Genomic DNA, 20,120 nt, shown 5'->3' with positions numbered 1-20,120 from the left:
TTCCTCCCTTTTACAAGCCACACGACTCTGCTCTGTCTTCCCTGTCTTCTTGCTCCCGCCATCTCTCTTGTTTTTTGACCCCTTTTAATCTACGTCCTCATCGTGCATGCGAGACTCGCCTGCTCTGATTTGCACACCTGCCAGTCCACACACACACATTGACAGGGCAAACGAAACTGGAAAATGCTTATAGTGTATATTATTATTATTATTATTATTATTATTATTAAAAAATGATAAAATAATAATAATAATAATAATAATAATTATTATTATTATTATTACTATTATTATTATTGTTGTTGTTGTTGTTGTTATTGTTATTATTATTATACACACAACCTGTTCTGGCACAACACCTCAACTACCTTTTTTTTCTTTAATGTGTCACCCGTCCGTATATTAAAAGTCACAAGTCGCCGCTTTATTAGCATCTGCTGCAGATCCAGTTGTGAGTAATTCTAGAATCGCAGCGTTGCTTTCACATACATTTCCACATCACATTAGGGAGAAGTCCGTAGCGGTGCGGATTTGCATGTGCGAATTTCCCACTCCCCACACAGACAGACGCGTCTCTCCCTGGCGCTGCCCACTCGGCTAGTGGCAGTATGCAGAGCAGCTTCATGAATATGCCTAATTAGGTGGGGCTGGTGTAATTTTTTGGGGCTTATGGGATGTGACATTTGTAGGGCAGAGGCATAGATCAGCATAAGCAAGAGTGACAAATACATTATCCCTTTTTCCTCCATAGTATAATGTTCCACAAGAATATGTTTCTGGATACTATCACCTCACACACACACACACACACACACACACACACACACACACACACACACAAACTCACACATTTACTACATATTCACACCCTTTCTGAATGTCCCAAACACACACACACACACACAGACACGCACACACACACACAAGAGCACACTATAATGATAGGGATATAAGAATACAACACCAGAGTTAAACAGAACAAGAAAAAGAAAGCATTTTTTTTTTTACCTTTTTTACATTAAAAAAAAAAAGAAAGAAAAAAAAAACCTTTCGATGTTAAATGGTGTTTTGCAAGCTACATTTATTTTCGTGCTTGGAAATGGTTTGGCATCTCACGGCACTTCAATATGGAAATCAAAATCCCATTTTAGATGGTAAGAGTGTCTCAAAAATGAGTTATTGGAACAAAGAAGAAAAAAAAACAAATAAAAAAGGTCAACACGCATACACACACACACACACACACACACACACACACACACACACACACACCTGGCAAATTGAATAAAAATACCAATCATTCAAAGCATTGAAGGAACCGTGTAGCACTGTTAGGACAAGGAAACCGTATTTATTTGGAGCTGCAGCTGAATAGAAGAACAGCTTTAATGCATTTGTTAATTTAGATATTTCGAAACCAGGTCCAGTCCTTACAATAGACTCTGCATGCATGTGAATAGTAGGAAAAAAGAGAACGTGAGCAGTTATGGGTCAAACTGGAGGAAATGCCAGCACATGGACTTGTACTGTATGTAAACTATAAACTATGCATTGACACACATTTACACACTCACAAGGGTCCAGAAATATATATATATATTTTTTTTAAATTGCACATAATAATAAAGTGATCTGGAGCTTCTGTGGCTGAACCAGTCAAAACACACACACACACACATCAAAAAACCCTTCACACCTTCCCATAGGTCATATGAACACACACTTCCCTGTCACACTCACAGGTATGCACGTACACATATAGTGATATCCATGCATACACACTGGCATGCTCTCCATGCTCCTACCTCCACCTCTATCTACTTCCATTACTTTCCCCTTCCCCCACACTCCACCTCACACACAAGCACCTACACGTATGTACGCTTACACACAAACCTCACACACAAGGCGCATGGCAAGGTGTAGCTCATACCACCCAGGAAATTAACTTGACATTTTATGGAGACCAGAAGAGGGGGAAAATATGGGGCGGTAAAGGGGGGGAAAAAGAAAGAAAGAAAGAAAAATCAGCCGAGGCATAGATAGTATAAAGGATGTAAAGCTACTCCTCAGCTCCGGTGCTACGTTTGCCAGGCTTTGAAGGATCTGCAATGCAGACGAGGCGAGGGTGGCCATGGAAGATGAGCTTTTTTTCAGTTTTTTCGCTGCCCGCCTTCTCCTCGGGAGACGACGTCTGTCGCTCTGTCTGTCTCTTTTTCCCCCTGTCCTTCCCTTTCTCTTTCCCTCTCTCGCCCGGCCTGTCGTCTGCCTTCCCTTGACAAACGTTTCACTTCTATTTTCATATCCAATTCGTCTGGTCCCATTGGCAGGGGGTTCCGCTTGATGTGAGGTTAACAAAATGATAGGAACGGGGAAGGGACAATCTCACCTCGCTCTAAGCTCCCAATTAGAACGATAGAGGCGGCACGCGTGAGGGGAAAGCGCCACTGCTGTCTGGCAGGTGCGATTTATTTCATATATGCATGCGCGTGGCGAAGAGAGATGCGTCTTTGTATTGTCTCCGTCCTCTCCCTCGCCGGGATGGAGACAGTGTGCCGTGAGATCAGGGTCCAAACGCAGCCATGGGTTAGATGCATGAATTAATTTAGCACTTTACCTCTTTACACCCCCCCCCCCCTCATCCTCACTTTTTGTCCTCCCTGTCCCTGTACACACCACACACACACACACACACAGTCTGTGGTTTGATGCTGCTCTATTAGACATGCAGGAATGTTAACATCATTATGCATTATTGTAAGTGTCTGTCTATGCTTTCACACCCCCAGCCCCCTCTCGCACTATATTGTGTCTGAGGTCTGAGAAGAGGCCCAGACATGTGTGTATGTGTGTGTGTGTGTTACAATCATAAATGTACCATTGTCTGCACAAGGACATTATTTTAATCTGATTTTATGTGCTCCTGCGTACGACTCACTGATTTTTGCGAATGCAGAAATATATATTAAAAAAAAAAACGCATAAAAAGCAGAAAACAACAGTTAATCGCTCTCTAAAGGACAACTATTAATATTTCCTCGTGAGTAACGTATTAGCCTATTACTCAAACCGTTATCGTTATCAAATTACAAAATTTTGGATTTTGTAGGTAATGATGAGAAAAGGATTTGTAATATCTATAAATCTTTTTTCTGCACACACTTCCCATCAAACGGACACAGTGACTTCGGAATAGACATACAGAAATAGATTATGGATTTAACAGTTCATTTAAAACGCCCTACATGAATCGAACCCGTGTTTGCATCATACGCAGTTTGAAAAAAAAAAACTTATTCACATTATCTATTCAAAAAATAGCTCACCAAAAACAAAAAAAAAGAGCAAATAGAGACGGCGGTGACCTGTAATGAGGGAAAGCGAGATATTCATTGCTTTGCATTATCTTAGAAGAGACCATTCCAGTTAACAGCGGGGTTGTCCGTATACAGTACAAACGGCTCAGGCAATAATGAATTGAGGGCCTGATGCAAAGCAGGTGAAATTAACATGACCCCTTAAAGCCTTTAAACTTCATCTCCGGTGTAATCGTGGAGAAATATTTAAAAAACACAATCGCCTCGAAATGGCTGCTTTGCGAAGGTAAACACCCCCCTTCTTCTTCTTTTTTATTTTTTTGCTGTGCGTCTTCTCTAGCCAATCTTATCCACTCCTTCCTCTTGCCTCTTGCTGCCAGCGATTTGCATACATTTGCATCCTTTTTTTTTTTTTTTTTTTGCTATGCGCTCCTTAGCCTTTGTTCTCGGCATAAAATAATGATGTGGGTTAAATTCGTGCAGCACGGCACCATTACATCCTGTTCGCTACTTGGATATTTAATGAATGCAATGTTGCTCTATCATCTTTAATTATAGATCTCAACTAGATCACTTTTTTTTTCCGGAAGGAGGAAAATTTGGAAGATGAATAAGGATCAAAAGCTGATTAGCGCAATACGTTTCTTTTTGAAGAAGGTTCTCGAAACAAGAAGGGAGGGGAAATGTGCTATGTGTGAATGTCATGGGGTGTGTAAGACAGCTCTGGGCAGGACTAACGCCGGGCGGAATTATTTACCGAGTATTAGCCGTAAAATCGGGATCGCGTTTTTTTTCGTTTTTTTAACAATCTGACATGACAAATGGATACGTTTTACAAATATAAATTATAGATAATGTTAAAACAATATAATACATTCTGTGTAAAACAAAATGTCAACATTAGATGAACTGAACAGGCGTACTGGAGCTCCAAGTTGTCTGCATGAGCTCATTTTAGCATCTATGCTTAATTACAACCATGCAGTTGAACCTCATTAGCTCATCTGAGCTAATGCTAATCACATCGTAGTGACGGATACCCAGGGAAGACCTTGGTTTATATGGTTTCACAGAATCCTGAATGACGGTAATAGCATGCATGCTAAAACATTAGAGAAACCGAATCAGGAAGCAGCATGCATCAGTTTCCAAACAGGACAGATTTGAACTTATTAGTGTGAACGGCAAATTCAATTAATTAACTAATTCACAGACTGGTGATATATGAAAGAGCAACGACAATTACATAACTATATTTAAAAAAAATAATAAATTCCAGTGATCAATTGCTGCTGATATTCCTAAATAGCTTCTAGTTTAGCACACACTCACAGGGACGGTGCTATGCTTTATATCATGTACTTGAACGAGACCATGACCTTTGATCAAAAATCATTACTGAGCCTCCAGATTACAGGCAGGAGGATGTGTAGTTTTCAAAGCTTGACTGAACTCTACATCCTGTTTTTAATTGGCTTTAAAAGCTCATATCCAACTGGCAGCAACAGTAATTAACATCAAGTATTGCTCGTCTACAGGGCCTGTTTTTTTATTTTTTTATTTTATTATTTAACAGCTTAACTGTAAGCTCCTTAAAAACAAGTGTACGGTTTGACAGATTTTTTTTTTTATAAATAGAATTTAGTCTATTATATTCTATATGAGCAAAGCCTTTTGGACCGTAACAGAATAACACTATAATAGATTTATGCGTAATAATCATTAAAGATATTTTATTTCAAGACAGATAGCATCATGAACATGTTTACAATTTTATTTTAAATTAACATGTACAGTTATTAAAATATCCACAAATAAGAACATTTCTACTAAAACAGTTACTCGGTTTCGAACCAAATGGTCATTTTAAATCTTAAAGATTTTCCATCACTCTGTTTCATTTGTATGTAGTGCATTAATGTAGAGACAGAGTCAAAGCCTTTAGGGATGCTGTTGCTCTCTTCTTATGAAGCACCAGACTGGCTGGGGATAAATAATATTTACTGTGTTAACTGAAGCTTCTGGAGCGATATGCTAATACCGCTGACCATCGAGCAATGATAAAATAGAGCATACTGGTTTTATTTTTAGCTGCAGGCAAGTAGTGCATACACACACATAGACACAAAAACATGCTTGAAAAAAGGAAACGGGGGGAACCCTTCATTTGAGCATGGACAAACAAATCTTATGAGTCCAACTGCCAACGACTACTCATCACTGACCAAATTGTTAGTCTGTTTTTTCCAATTTTGGCTGTCTGTTTTTTTTCTTCTTTTTTTTTCTTTCCCCTAGACTCACCTTATGCTGGATTTTCTTGCAGGATAAAACAGACAGCTCCATTTCGCCTCACTCTCTTCCGCTGGTCAGTTATGGTGGTCATATTCCCACCGGCTCCTGCAGAATATCAAAAAAACAAAACAAAACAAAACAAAAAAACAGATTCATAAATATTTAGTATTTCAACACTACAGGCTAACATTCCTGCTCGTATGTGATGCTTATAGTTTTCACAAGTGATGAAGGGAAAATGAGAAAGGTAAAACATTTCGCGGTTCACCCTGTAGTCTGACACGTATACAGGTCCAAGTTTGAAACTCTGGAACTGAAATAACAATTTCAATTTTAAATGTGCTGTCAGATATAGTCTTGTGGCTACACTACTAAATGTCTCTTTTGTCAGTTGTTTCGTTGGGATCTACTGCTGTGCAGCCAACAACCAAAACGCACGTGCATAAATACACACACACTCTCTGCAGTCCTAACTTCTTATCAACACTTTCCATCATCATTTCTTTGAGATGCACCTGTTGGGTGAGGCGAACCCCGAAACACATACCCACTTCAGTATGATGAGGTTCTGTTCTGAGGAGTTTGAATTAACCACATAAACTTCATCTCAAAATGCACTTCAGCCAAATAGAAACCTTATAATACTAACATCATGAAATGGCAATATAAGAAAATAGTCAATATAAATCAAAGTAGTTCTTCTAGTGCTCTTATAAAGTCAGTGGATATCCAGGCAGATGAGCAAGATTTAGCAGTCAGATTTCTGGAAGTACTTATATTAAAAAAGAAGATAATAAAAAAAAAGGGGAAATAACGAAACGCCATAATATTAATTATCTACCTTTGTTAAAAATGATCAATTTGGACAGCAATTGCTTGATGTGATAGATGAAACTATGTCCATACAGGATAGAGGTGCCAACATTTTTGGCAGCTCGCTATGGCGATACAGGAGACATCTAACAGCAACTGTTTTTTATTTTATTTTTATTTATTTTTACCTAAGGGTATCTTAGGCATTTGGTAGACACCCTTATACGAAGCGATCTTGTTTTTTTGTTTTTTTAATTATTATTATATATCTGAGCAGTTGGGGGTTAAGAGCCGTGCTCAAGGGCCCAACAGGGATAACTTGGTGGTCTTGGGATTTAAACCTGGGACCTTCCGAACCATTGTCCAATGCCTTTGACCTACAGCAATGGTCAGTTTAAAGACATTTCAGTCGGACTTGCATTTGTTTCTGTAAGCAGTTACTTTTGACTTTGATGTATCTTGTTGAACTTTTACCTGTAAATTCATGAGCTTTGATTTTGTGAGAAAACATAACTGTGCTTACTTTAAAAATTCACTCACTCATTCATTATTTATATCGATTATCCTGTACAGGAGGCCTAGAGTCTATATGCCTGGGGACTCATGGCACAAGTTGTGCCTGGACTCACACTCACTCACACATTCTGGGCATTTTGGTTACGCCAATTAGCCCAATCTACATGTCTTTGGACTGTGGGAGGAAACCGAGCCACAATGTTAACCACTACACCATCATATCCTGCAGTGAATACTTTAGTTTCTTAAAATTTATGTTAGGATTTTTTTTTTATAAAAACTTTTGCTTCCCCTCTTCTTGCTACAATTGTCTTGTGAAAAATGACGCCTCTTGCTATAGCAATATTCCATATACATTTATTATGCTCAAGAGATCGTAATGTATTTGTTTATACTGTATATTTTACACCTCTGTGATACCTTTACCTCCCTGAAAGCATGACTGATTTTGCTCTCTTTATGGACGACTGAACAATTTTTGCAAACAATTCTTATTGTAAACACATCCAATTTTACTAATTTCTATCAATTAATATGATTACACACTTGCCAGTTTGTAATAATTTATGCCAGATGAGCAGATAAGATGTATGAAGTATATCTTATCTCATATGAAATACAATGGTTAAAGTTATGTTTAGAGGTACCTTTAAATGATATACCTTTCCTAATGTATAAAATTAAAAAAGTTACTATCTCACCATCTCGCAGTAAGATTTAATACATTACAAGGCAAATTAAAGTCATATTTAAGTTATAAAGTCTAATTAAAGTCTAGGAATTTGATCATCATATGAGATTTTGGTCTTTCTTTCGCAGCTTTGCTTATATTGCTGCAGTTTAAAGCTAGAATACATTGTACATTGCAAATATTTGTCTTGCCAAAACAACACTTAGGGCAACAGTTTATTTTGTACCAAGCTCAAAAGCAGCGCAGGCTTTGTCCAAGTGATGGTGTTCCTCTCCCAAAACATGTCAAAGGAGGAATGACAGCTGTCACGTCTTATTAGGCTACTGCGCTAGGCTATGTGCTGGTTCTCTGGTCAGTGGAGAGTGGCATCATTTCTGAGACAAAGCTGTATGTATGATTCGTAGAGATGTGTTTGAAATTAGATGACATCACAGTTTAAGGCTTAATTACCTGCTAATTACTGCTTAATAGCAACTTAATAAATAAATGAGACAATATATCTCATAGATCCATGAATTTGTTGAGTTGATTGTCAGACTCTGGTGAAACAGCAGACTTTGTGAAATAAATGTTCATATGGTCGAGTTGATGTGAAACAAACAATCCACTTTATTGAACATTATTCATTTATACAAAAAAAAAAACAGTGTGCAATAATGAATTTTTGCCAAAAGACACAAAAAGTAAGATAAAGAGAAGTAGATAAGTTCAATTTAAGTTCAATTGTTCCAAAGTAAATGAATAAATCGTCTCGCCAGCTTCCTACTGTATCCCTAGAAACTGTATTCACGACCACTTCCTCTCTCACCGTATATATTTGCGGTGTCTGTGCCTATAATTACACGATACCAGGCCACAGCCATGACAGATACCTCCAGACTGATAAGGAAGAGCATAGGAAGTGGTAGGAAGTAGCAAAGCAGGTCCATGTGTTTGTCTAGCCTGCAGGATGTGTTTTTCGTCCAAAAGCAGGTTTTTTTTTTCTTCTTCTTCTTTTTTTTTTCACACGGCGTTGGCAGGCTGCGAGTTCACCCTTCCCCCTCTACAGTTCCACAGCCTGGGTGTCTAGAGTTATTGCATTTCTCTGCCAGCACCCCACACTGACAATCAGCAGCTACTGGGCTGTACGAGGGGCGACTGGTCTAGCATGGAACCAGGTATGATTCCCCCACTGACAGCCTGCATCTCTTCTGCTGGGTGAAAAATGACGGTTCTTCCCAGCAAACAAAGCAGAGGAAAAAGCATGCAGTGCATGCGTCATGGGCAAATTCAAGCAAAACAATACGCACGGTGACTATTTTATAGAGACAACCGAATGTGTTGAGGGTTGAGCCGAGTTGATCAGCCACAAATCCATGCAAGAGGAAATGTTTTGCAGAGTGACAATAAAAAAAAATGTTGCACAGGTCATTGATTTTACAATCATATACAGTAAGTAACGACTTTATAAAAAATCTTTACCACAATATCTATCAAGCTCCAACGTGCATGTTGTTCGTGTGGTGAGGAAATAATGCCGCGTTGCAGCCTAAGTGTCTGCCTGGCTCCCCTTTGGCTGCCCTCCATGCCCTGCTGTCTTATTTCAGTGGACTGGAGACTCCCTCATTTCCATTTATTAGCTGCTGACAGGCCTGGCCTAACACATGCAGGAATTTAATTACACTCATCTCATCTCAGCAGTCTTGGGGGGGGGGTGTTCCACACATCAGGTGTGTGTACATGTGTGTGTGTGTGTGTGAGTGAGGGGGAGGGAGTTTCGCAGAACACCCCAGGAGCACATTTTCACACTAATCAACACGATCGAGGCTTCCTGGAGGTGAGACTACGAGATGTAGGTGGAAGGATATTTACATGCACGCCCAGAACTGGAGATTCGAAAAATAATGGGGCATACAGAGGTGTCACAAACACGGAAGATGTTCTTGGGTGATGTATATACACACACACACACAAATGATTGATGGTAGCCAGTGCTATACATAACATCATTACCGATCACCATATGATCAAAAGTCCAGGTTTGTTCAAAGGCAAATTACACCGTATAAGAGCTGTCCAGTCGCTGTAACTACGCCACGCTGCCGCTTCCCCATGGAAGACCTTGTTCTTCCCTGACAATCCCTTCGACGCCAAATTCACAGACCTCCAAAGAAGCCCATTACCATGTGATTGCAGGTGTGAGTGCTGCTAGTAAAAACACAAAAAGAGAAGTAGAAAATGAACCCAATACTTTGTCTGCACTTCCGTGCTTCTATTCACCCATGGCAATTACCTGACCAGGCTACAATAGGGTCCGACCCTGGTCTTTACATCACCGCGCACAGAAGATATGTGCCTACCTTTTTCTTTTTTTTTTTCGTCACCTAACTCGGCATGGAAATGCTCTCAGTGCATGCGCAGCCCTTTTGTTGTATGCCTGCATATATGCCTGCAATTGAATATGAGCCCCTGTGTATGTGTGTGTGTGTGTGCGTGTGCATGTGCCAATTCACGCCTGTGTACGAGTACGATGGGTGTGGGTGCACGGAGGCAAGCATTAGGACTCATTTCCCGCACACTTGCCTCGACAGTGCCATGAGGGCTTACAAAGATGAAAGCGAAATGCAAATGGCGCTGCGGCGATGCCCTGTTTTAAGCAGCCACCTTTGAAATAATTAAGACACTGGAGTGGAGTGGGCCTGCTGAAACAGTGAACAGAAATTTGCAGATTTGGATGAACTACGATGACACTAAGACTTGAATGGATCTGAGAAACCTAGACCGTTAATAAGGATAATTTCAGTCTCTTCCGATCAGTGTTAAAAATGAGCCGAGTATTATCTGACAGTAATTGGCATCTTTCGGAGATATGGTCATGCCTTCAATTATTTATTTTTTTTTATCCAAAGTTAGATTAGTGCTCAGAAGATTTAAATATGAATATAATGGTTTATCAAGGATCTAGCCACAGGCCACGTAGCAAATATATATTCATTTGGAATTTCGGGCGATCATGAGGTGCTATAGATGAATACAGTCTGTGATAACGTGCATTGGGTTCCACCCTGCATTTGTGCAAAGGGCGCGTGTTGTGCATGGATAAGACGCACCGCTGCTTGCCACGAGCCATTCGCATAAAAACTGATAGTAACGGGGGGAGGGGGAGTCGATGCATGCAAATGAGTCGCTCAGCATGCACGGCTTTGGTGATACTGGATAATTTTGTAATTGATGAGCGCACGTTAGCAAGGACGACGCACGAGCCTGTGCCAGCGGACATTTTAGGTCCCTACCCTCTTCCGCGTGCTCGCCACTGCTAAGCCCTTTAAGATGGTGGCACCTTGAAAGAAGGAAGCGCTGTTGCACAGAACCGGCTGCAGACCCAGCACCACCACTTCGTGGGCAAATTCGAAGGGTACAATCTGCCTACCCAACCTCTGCCATCAATTTTTAATCCCCCTCCCACACCCCGCCCGCCCTCCTTCTAATAAGGATATTAAGCATCCAGCTCCAGGGACTGCCGCATATATGCATGAGGTGGTGCTCATCAAATTTGCATAAAGTCGGGATTCTAATGTAAGCGCGGTTCACTGCATGACGTAGCCAGTGTCTGTGACAGATGCGGCATTTAAATTATTTAATTGGAGGGCACGTACGTTTAGGAACAACGGTGACCACTTACAAACGGAGTAAAGTCAATTTATCACGGATTTGATGGCAGATCCAGGGTTTGGATATTCTCTTGTTAATTCTATTCTGTCTCATCTAAATATAGCCCAGATAATTAGGACTGTGGTGAAATCAGGTTCTGAGAAGTGCGAAATAGTATTTGTGTCACCCACATAATTTAATTTCTAGTAGAGGACATTTCTAACAAATTAGAAATTATTTTTAATACTGTTAAACCATTTTTTTAAATAAAGAAATAGATTACATTATCTTCTCTATTTTGCTGTCAGATATATATATATATATATATATATATATATATATATATATATACACACACACACACACTATAAGTGAATAGTTCATTTAATGTATTATTTCAGCTTTTGCATCTGACAGGACTGAGGTTCTCTCAGTGCAATTACAGCTATTTATTTACAGCAGGGAGGCATTTGCATAATTTAAATTCAGCAGAGCATAGCAGAATTGCAATGGACACTCAGCCAGTCACGTCCAGTTTTGCACTTTAAAACCACCTCTAAGAGATGCACACAGCCTTGTTCCTGTACCAAATCGGGGTTTTGTATTACAAAGGAATTCTTAATTGTTTATGATCATACAGCAGAAAATATATACAGTACATACATATATATATATGTTATATATATGTTATATATATATATATATATATATATATATATATATATATATATATATATAGGTAAGTTAGTATAAGGAATGATAGATCTTTGGACTGGTACAATGAAGCACTTAAAATGAGTTAAATCATTCATCAAGGCTTCTACAAGCTTTTCTCACCTGCTCAGTGTTAGAGCTGATTTAAACCTCTTACCAAAGACATCTCTCTCTCTCTTTCTCTCTTTCTTTTAGATCATTTCCATGGTACTTCCAAGGAATGTAATTAATACAAACACTCAGAAGAGCACTGACAAAAGCTCTGCTACCAGATATCAGGTTAGGTTATTGCACAACTGGGCTGCACTGGCTAGACATGGATGTTCTGGTTATTTTTTTTAAGCAATAAAAAGGAATGCAAGAATACAATCCCTGTTTATAAAGAATCTCATAAACCCACAGGACGTCACACGAGTGTACAAGTGTAATGAACAGAGATTTGACTTAATGGAAATTGAGCAACTGGACCACACATCAACACACCTAATTTTGCACATACACGTTTAGAGCGAACACCGCAGATACATATGCAAATGCATACACACATACACACACGGTGATACTCTTTCACATGCACCCTCTGAGCTCACCTCCGGTTGCCAGAGCGACACCAACCAACGTGAAAAGCAAGGTACATGTGACAAGGATTGGCGCATAAAAGGGGCGGGACTACCAACAGCTCCTGGCAGCATTCTGCTCATTTAAATCCTCCACTTACAGCCTCGAACAATCAGCTAGTCAATCTGTCTTCAGTCGCCACCTATATTGAGCTACTATAGACTAATAATAGAAATGTATTATTGCATGAAACCATCTGCTAGAATTATTTGTTATATATTTCTGTCTTATCCTACTAAGTGTGTTCCATTTTTTGTACACTAATCATTGTAAAAAAAATAAAATAAAAAAAATATATATATATATATATAATATATATATAACAAAAAAACATTAGAAATGAATCAAAGCTCATCATTTATCCAGACACTATCATTAAAAGCTAATGATGACATTACAAAATATATAATTATGACTATATCGCCTTATCATATTAATTTTTTTGTTATTAATAAACCTCTTAAAACAAGTCATCTCTAACCTAAACTACACTGCACCTAAATGTACACAAGGTTGTAGGAGAAATAACCCATTTACCATCCAATATTATATAAATGTAAAGTGCAAATTTGCCATTACAGTATATTGGTATTAAAAAGGTCCATGGTGAAGTCATTTTAAAAATATAAATGGATGTGAATATGAGACTTCCTACTATCAAGGGCAGCAGAACAGCCAGACAAGAGGCCTTGGCATTTGAGGGAAGTGGAGTAGTCCAAAATATGAAGATTGCACACCCAATGAATACTTATAAGCTGCCTCGGTCGCCATGGTTATACTATTCAGCCAATCAAAAAGGCAGGATTTTTTTCCTCCGTTCACTGTAAATGTGCGCAACTCTCTCTCTCTCACACACAATCAAGAAAATCTTTCATACAGCGTAGCCTAGCTCATGAACATTTATTACACTTGCAGCTTTGCGCTAAAGTGATCTCGGTAAACCTTATACATTACATGGCCATACATTATGTACACATCAAATGTCCAGCAGAGAATAAAAGGATGTAATCTCTTTTAATTTTGCTCTCTTTTATCCTTTGCGAAAATAATACTGTATGTCAGATATGGGCTGGTAAGGCATAAACCTTAAGAGAAATCCCAGCATGCATTTTTCTAAGAAGCATATCACCGCAGCAGCTATTCTACACCGAGCATATACTGGCTTCCTGGAATACTGATATCCTTGAAAAATGTGACCCATTTCTATCACTCAAAGCATGTGGCACTGCCATAATGAAAGACTCCTTCAAAATATAATTTGCAGAGATTCCAGTCCACTCACCACCTTTTCTGTGGTACATCCCTGCATTAAATCGCAGCGGTGACATTTAGAATAGATTCGAATGACTTTCCAACCCCTGCGCCTACAAGACTCACTTAGAATGGGTGAAATAAAGGGATAGCCAGCAAAGGCTTAAGAAAAAAAAGATATTAAAATAATTTAAACTGATTAACGCAGACAAATATGGGTGCAGAAACAGCAAATGCTGACTGGTACTACCAAAAATTTGTCCTAAATTCTTTTTAATCACTATTAAAACTGAAAAATGTCTGAGCTCGTATACACTGATTTCATCGCAGTAATGAGAGAAACAGGCCACGTTAGCAGCATGAATCTTCATAATTCAAAGTGCAAAAGAGAGTTGTTTGTTGAGCCTCACCTATTCAGCTTGCTTTGAATGCTTGAGACAACATCGATATGTCATGTCTTGACAACAAGGACTCATTCAAAGGGCAAGGCAGCCGTTTCACTCTGCATTGAGTCTAAGTTGGGCTCTGTACCTGAACAGTTCATGGGTTGGATAATAGCAGTCCCACACACACGGTGACACAGGTACTGTGAATGATTTTTTTAAATAAAAGGCTAATTAACAGCACCACCTAAAAAAAATATTAATAATTATTTTATTTATTATTAATATTTTAATTATTATTATTACTACTATTATAAATAATAGTAATAATAAAAATTATAATAAAAAGAAGAAGGTAAGTGTAACACAGTTCAATTGGTGTGTAAGATCAAATTTTGCAAAAATGCTACGTTTGATTTAAAAAATACCCTTTGATCTCTTTATTTGGTTTAGACCCTTTTTGATTTACCCTCGGGGTTTGTCTGGTGCACCAGACTGCATTGAAGCGCCATGTTGTGATGATAATATAAACAATATGGGCGTCATTGCGACTGAAAGGAATTCTGCCAGGTCTCAAGTTCAGCTCCAATGCGAGCACAAAGGACGTGATGTCATCTTTTCAGCGCGCCTGTAGCTTCTTTATTCTGTAGGCTGCGTTGAGGCTTTACTCTGAAGTGCACAATAAAATAGTTTTATAAAGGAGACAGAAGTTTCACTCCAGCGTGCTGCTGATACAGAGGGCCGCACTGTGGCGTGCACCAGCCCAGCGCGCGCTCAGAGCCGTTAGTGCTGCAGCAGCTCGTCTGGTCGGGGGGCCCGCGTGCGCGCGCGCGCGCGCTGCATGGGGACCGCCGCTTTCTAAAGTGATGCAGATGAGTCCGGGTGCACTTGACGTCTTTTCATGACCCTTGTTGCCACCCCTCCCCCCTCCCTCCCCCCTTTTCTTCGAGGCCCCCCCACACACACCCACCCCTAAAGCCCACCAAACGCCGCCGGCTCTGTGTGTCATATTCGTTTCGGCCTGTGGCACCGCCGCTTGCCCCCGAGCGTGGGAATGGGAGCGTCCGCTCGTTCACATCTCCTGTGCACCGTTTTAACGGAATCAATTAAGGAGGAGCGACTCCCCCTCACCACCACCAACACCACCACCACCCAAACTCCTCGCGCTATCCCATGTGCCCACCCCTTTTCATTTTTTCTTTCTTTTTTTTGTCAACTCTGTATATGTCCTAATTATTTCTGTTTGGGATGCCAGCGCCGTTTCCTGGCCAAAAGCGACAGAGCAGAAATACAAATACATGTTTAAAGAAATTAATTTAAAAACAGCGTGACTTTAGCAAAAAAAAAAAAAAGAACATTTTTTTTTCACTTATTGTTACTTACAAAAGTTCATGCAATGTGGGTAAAGAAAGAATTCTTCCCTATTGCATTAATTAAATACAATAAGTAAAAGATCATTAATAATCAAAGTAAATATATAATACAAATATATATTTATATTTCGCCATGTGCGAGTGCATAGAGGGATTTAAAAATATCCTTAACCCCACATAAGTCCCCTACCACTCTCTCTCTCTCTCTCTCTCACTCTCTCTCATTTCACAGTGTATGTAAAACTTTTGAATGTTTGCATCACATCCCACCACATAATTCACACACTTTCTTAAAGCCATCAAGTCTTGCAGCATCCACAGAGGTCGATGAGCATGGAGGCAGTTTTTACTTTCGGTTATCTAGCTTTATGACGGCCAACACACTCATACAGCTAGATAACCAAAGATAACAACTCGCTTCCAGTTGACACTAATCCGTCCTCGTGCTCTTCGCTGGTGCACATCCACTATAGTGAAGTTGTTAAAGCAACTCCTTAATTATCATGTAGTCCCCCGTGGTGTGTCCACAACTACTGGTGCCCGCAAAAGTGCAGCTAAAAATAACGCTTTCCTCAGAAGTACAAAAAGAAAAGAAAAAAAAAAGAAAAGAAAAAAAAGATGCACAAATTATAGCCTGGGCTAGTATGCTGTAATCCCCCGGACTCGTGACATAAACCAATATTAGAGTTGGAGGGCGCGAGCGGTGAGGAAGGTGCAGCCATCCTTGCACAGGCCCTCATTTGCATTGCAATTTTACAAAAGCCTCCTCTGGTCCTATTAGACAGCGCAGGCGGTGATCGCTATCCCGCGGAAGCACTTTACACAAGCAGAAATCCGATTCCTGAGGAAGAGGGAACATATGAATAACACTGCGCTGGTGTCGCCACAAAATATAGAGCTCGTGCTTTTCCTTTTTTTTTTTTTTGCATCATTTTGACGAGGGGTGACGGGCTCCGTGTGCGGAGACGCATTAAACGGAAAAAGAAAAAAAGAAAAGAAAAAAAAAACAAGCTGCCGTAATAAAGCGCGTGGAGGAGAAATTCCGCTGTGTGCCGTCTCACCGCTGCCACCACCGGTCTGAGGAAAGGCAATAGGGCCATCTCAGGGACTAAAGGGGGGGAACGAACTTAAGGGGAGGGGGACAGTCATCCACTAGCATAATCTGGACCAACCACACAAGGTCAAAGGTCTCGGACCAGCGGGAGTGTTAAGGTAATGATGATGTCATTAGAAACGCGGAGTTTGCTATTTGCGTGCGCCGTCGGCACGCGCTATTTTAGCCGCGCTGTGGAAGAGAAGTGACATCGCAGGAGGGGAGAGGAGGGGAGAGAGAGAGAGAGAGAGAGAGAGAGATAGCGACCGAAAACGACGCCTCTCTCCCTGAAGATGGAGATTTCTGAGCACATACTGTAGCTAAAGAAAATGGAGGTACGCAGTGAAGACATGCATGGCCAGTGTTGTAGTTACTGAGTCTGGCCTGGCTGTGTACTGAGACTGTGAGTCGCCTTTATGCAATCTGTGTGACTGTGAGATGCCTTTATTTTCTGTTCCTGTAAGGCAGTCTGTAACCTTTTACTCTGACCATCTCCATTTTCAGAGAGATTCCCAAAGCAGCAGAGACTGCCATTTTCCATGTGTGACAAGCTATTTGGATTCTAACACTACAAATAATCCTCTTCAAAGCATGTTTCATTCTGATATCACAGCTTAGGTGACAGACTTTCATTCCATGCGATGGCAGACAGATAAAAAATGTATTTACTTCGCTTTGCAGGATGCTAAGAATAATGAATAGACTACTAGGCCTATAGATATTTTCCCGACTGTAATTGTGTGTGAGAATGTGGGATTTTTTTTTCCTTTTTTTTTGTAAATATTTTGGGAATCCTTTAGGAAATAAAAAGGAACAAATAATGCAGCATCATAGCTGAAATGTAAAGGGATGGTTTAAATCTAGTCTTTGTGATAATGAGGTTATAAAAAGGTGTGAGAAATAAGGAAGTGGGAAAAAACACTTAAAATATAGCAATAACCAAAAGTGATGGCGTGTGTGTACGTTTGTGCGTATGTTTGTGTGTGTGCAGGTATGATGTGCTGGTGGAGTAAAGATGGGTGGTGTGTATTACGGAGCCACCTAGGAAGTGTGGGAATTCAATAAAGTTTTCACTTGTCTAATTGCATGTGTTTGATTTTTTTTGTCTTCGTTACAGTATACCTCGACAGCTAAACCTTGATTTGAACAATACAGTATCATACAGTAGTACAGTAACTACCTTTTTAGGCTGTTTGTGAAACGGTACCTAGAGACATTAGGATTATTCTTCACTGTGGAACTCAGTGAAGACTCACACACTCACATTGTGTGAATTAATTACACTGTCCAGGAAGTTCATTAAATAAAACAAGACACATAACTCTTCTTGATTTTTTTCCCCACTTTTGATCGTTTGATGACATCAGATAATTTCATTGATGCATGACCGAATTAGCTGACTAAATGACTTGTGGGTTCTAGTTTTTTTTTTTTTTTTCTGAAACAGTAATGCAGGCCTTGCACCTGATATATTCCGTGTGTGGAGTCTCCATCTACTGAAAGGCACTGATATTTTATGAGAAAACTATGAGTTTGCTTTACATGCCTTGATTTGACATCACACATTTGATATATAACTTCTGAGACAAGCACAGCTACTTAAAACACATTTTGGAGTGCCTAATCACTGATGGTACTAATAAAAAAAACATTTGAAATCAAGTAATTTTGTCAGTTATAATTTTGTATATATTTTAAATAAGGAACTGTGTCTGAGCATGAAAAAAATGTTTGACCCACCTGAAAACATAACCCTGAATGCAGCAAGGCAATATATATATATATATATATATATATATATATATATATATATATATATATATATATATGCTGAGTGCAACATCATAATACTGGCCACAAGACTAATTAACTTTGTGTGACCAAAATGGCTAAGCTGATTGTAAAACTGAATACATCGTGTTAGTATGATATTAAAATATGAGATTTTTGGCTTGAACAAATACTCCAAGTCCACTCTTCGGATGGTAAAGCACGACTTTCCATGGACAGTCAAGTTAACTTAAGCTATGATCATATGCATGTCCCTTTAAATACCAAAACTCACATTAATGCTACTTTTTGAGGTAAAACTGCAAAGTTTAACTCAAGTGACGCGACAAAGATGGATTGGAAGTGCGCTTGAGAAACTTTACAAGGAAATGAGTGTAGTCATGTCGGTCTATACGGAAGGACGGTACTCACTTTCGGTCCAAGCGTCTTTCCATGCATGCAGTATCCGTTCCTGGTGCGCAAAACGCCGTCTCACTAACGAGTCCACCCTGTGCGCCTGTGGTTCAAAATTGCCGCTAATACTCTGCTCATTACGCGTGCTTCCCTGCTCCGGTAGTCCACGCGCGCTCGAGACAGCGCGAGAGTGTGTGTGAGAGACTGAGAGACAGCGAGAGATGGGGGAGACAGAGAGGAGGGGTCGAGAAGTTTCCCATAACCTATTTGTCTACAGCACCAAATGGGAAAAAGTGCACTGTTGAGCGGAGAAGGGTTGGCATGGCATGATTTTTTTTTTTTTTTGTGTGTGTGTGTGTGTGTTAGGGTGGGGGAAGATGGGTGGGGGGTGGGTATAGGGGGTGACAGAACCTCTCCGTCTCTGTGAGAGAAAGAAAGGACGTGCTCGGAAATTCAAACAAGTTGGCCAGGTCTTTTGTTGGACTTGAACTGAGGAGCCATTGTTCCCCTTATTGGCGTGGACTGTAGCCCCCCAGTTTCCCAGAGCAGGTTACGCACTGACTGCGCTAATGAATTTGCCTCGAGCTTTTTTTTTTCTGCCCCACACGAGCAGACTGACGGAACGCGCTCACCCTCTCCTCTTTAAACACAGCGAGGACATTATTAGAGCAGGGGAAAAAAGAAAAAAAAAACAGTGCATGGCTTAAAAAAGCTAGAAGTCTAAGTTTAGGCATAAGGCACCAAGAACATACTGTTCACATTTATTCACTAAAAAACACACACACGGGGCCTTGCCACTAATAAGTAAACATTCTTTTCAATAAAAGTGCAGACTGTATTCACTAAACTTCTAATAAGCCAATTTATCAGACCATGCTTTACTACTACAAACACAATTATTATTATTATTATTATTATTATTATTATTATTATTATTAATAATCATCATCATCATTACTATTATTATTTTTATTATTATTATTATTATTATTATCCGATTTGTTTGCATTTTTCCTCATCGCTTGTGCAAGCTTGCAGCACGCCAATTTTAAGTTCAACTATTTTTTTGGTTATTTAAATCAGCCATTTTGTGTTAGAAATTTAGTAATGACGTTACAGCACGTAATTCTGTCCCTCGTTCTAATTCTCCATGATTGCAAGCGGATTCGCGTTTAGATTGAACAACGAGGTCACGTCCAGTGACGTAGACAAGCCGCTCTGCCACGCGCAGCCATATTTAAATAC

At 39.8% G+C, this 20,120-nt stretch overlaps 1 long non-coding RNA gene across 2 annotated transcripts in view; it reads right to left on the bottom strand.

Moving 5' to 3' along the window:
* Positions 1–19,142, bottom strand: part of LOC128509877 (uncharacterized) — a 38,035-nt gene extending 18,893 nt beyond the window's left edge. For both annotated transcript variants that reach the window (XR_008356081.1, XR_008356082.1), the window contains exons 1-2: positions 18,894–19,142; positions 5,619–5,714 (exon numbers count right to left, since the gene is read on the bottom strand). This is a non-coding gene — a long non-coding RNA (uncharacterized LOC128509877). The remainder of the gene's footprint in view (positions 1–5,618; positions 5,715–18,893) is intronic.
* Between the last annotated feature and the right edge of the window lie 978 nt (positions 19,143–20,120).

This window comes from Clarias gariepinus, chromosome 21 (assembly GCF_024256425.1).
Source record: "Clarias gariepinus isolate MV-2021 ecotype Netherlands chromosome 21, CGAR_prim_01v2, whole genome shotgun sequence".
Taxonomy (NCBI): domain Eukaryota; kingdom Metazoa; phylum Chordata; class Actinopteri; order Siluriformes; family Clariidae; genus Clarias; species Clarias gariepinus.
This window is presented reverse-complemented; position numbering and strand designations above follow the sequence as displayed.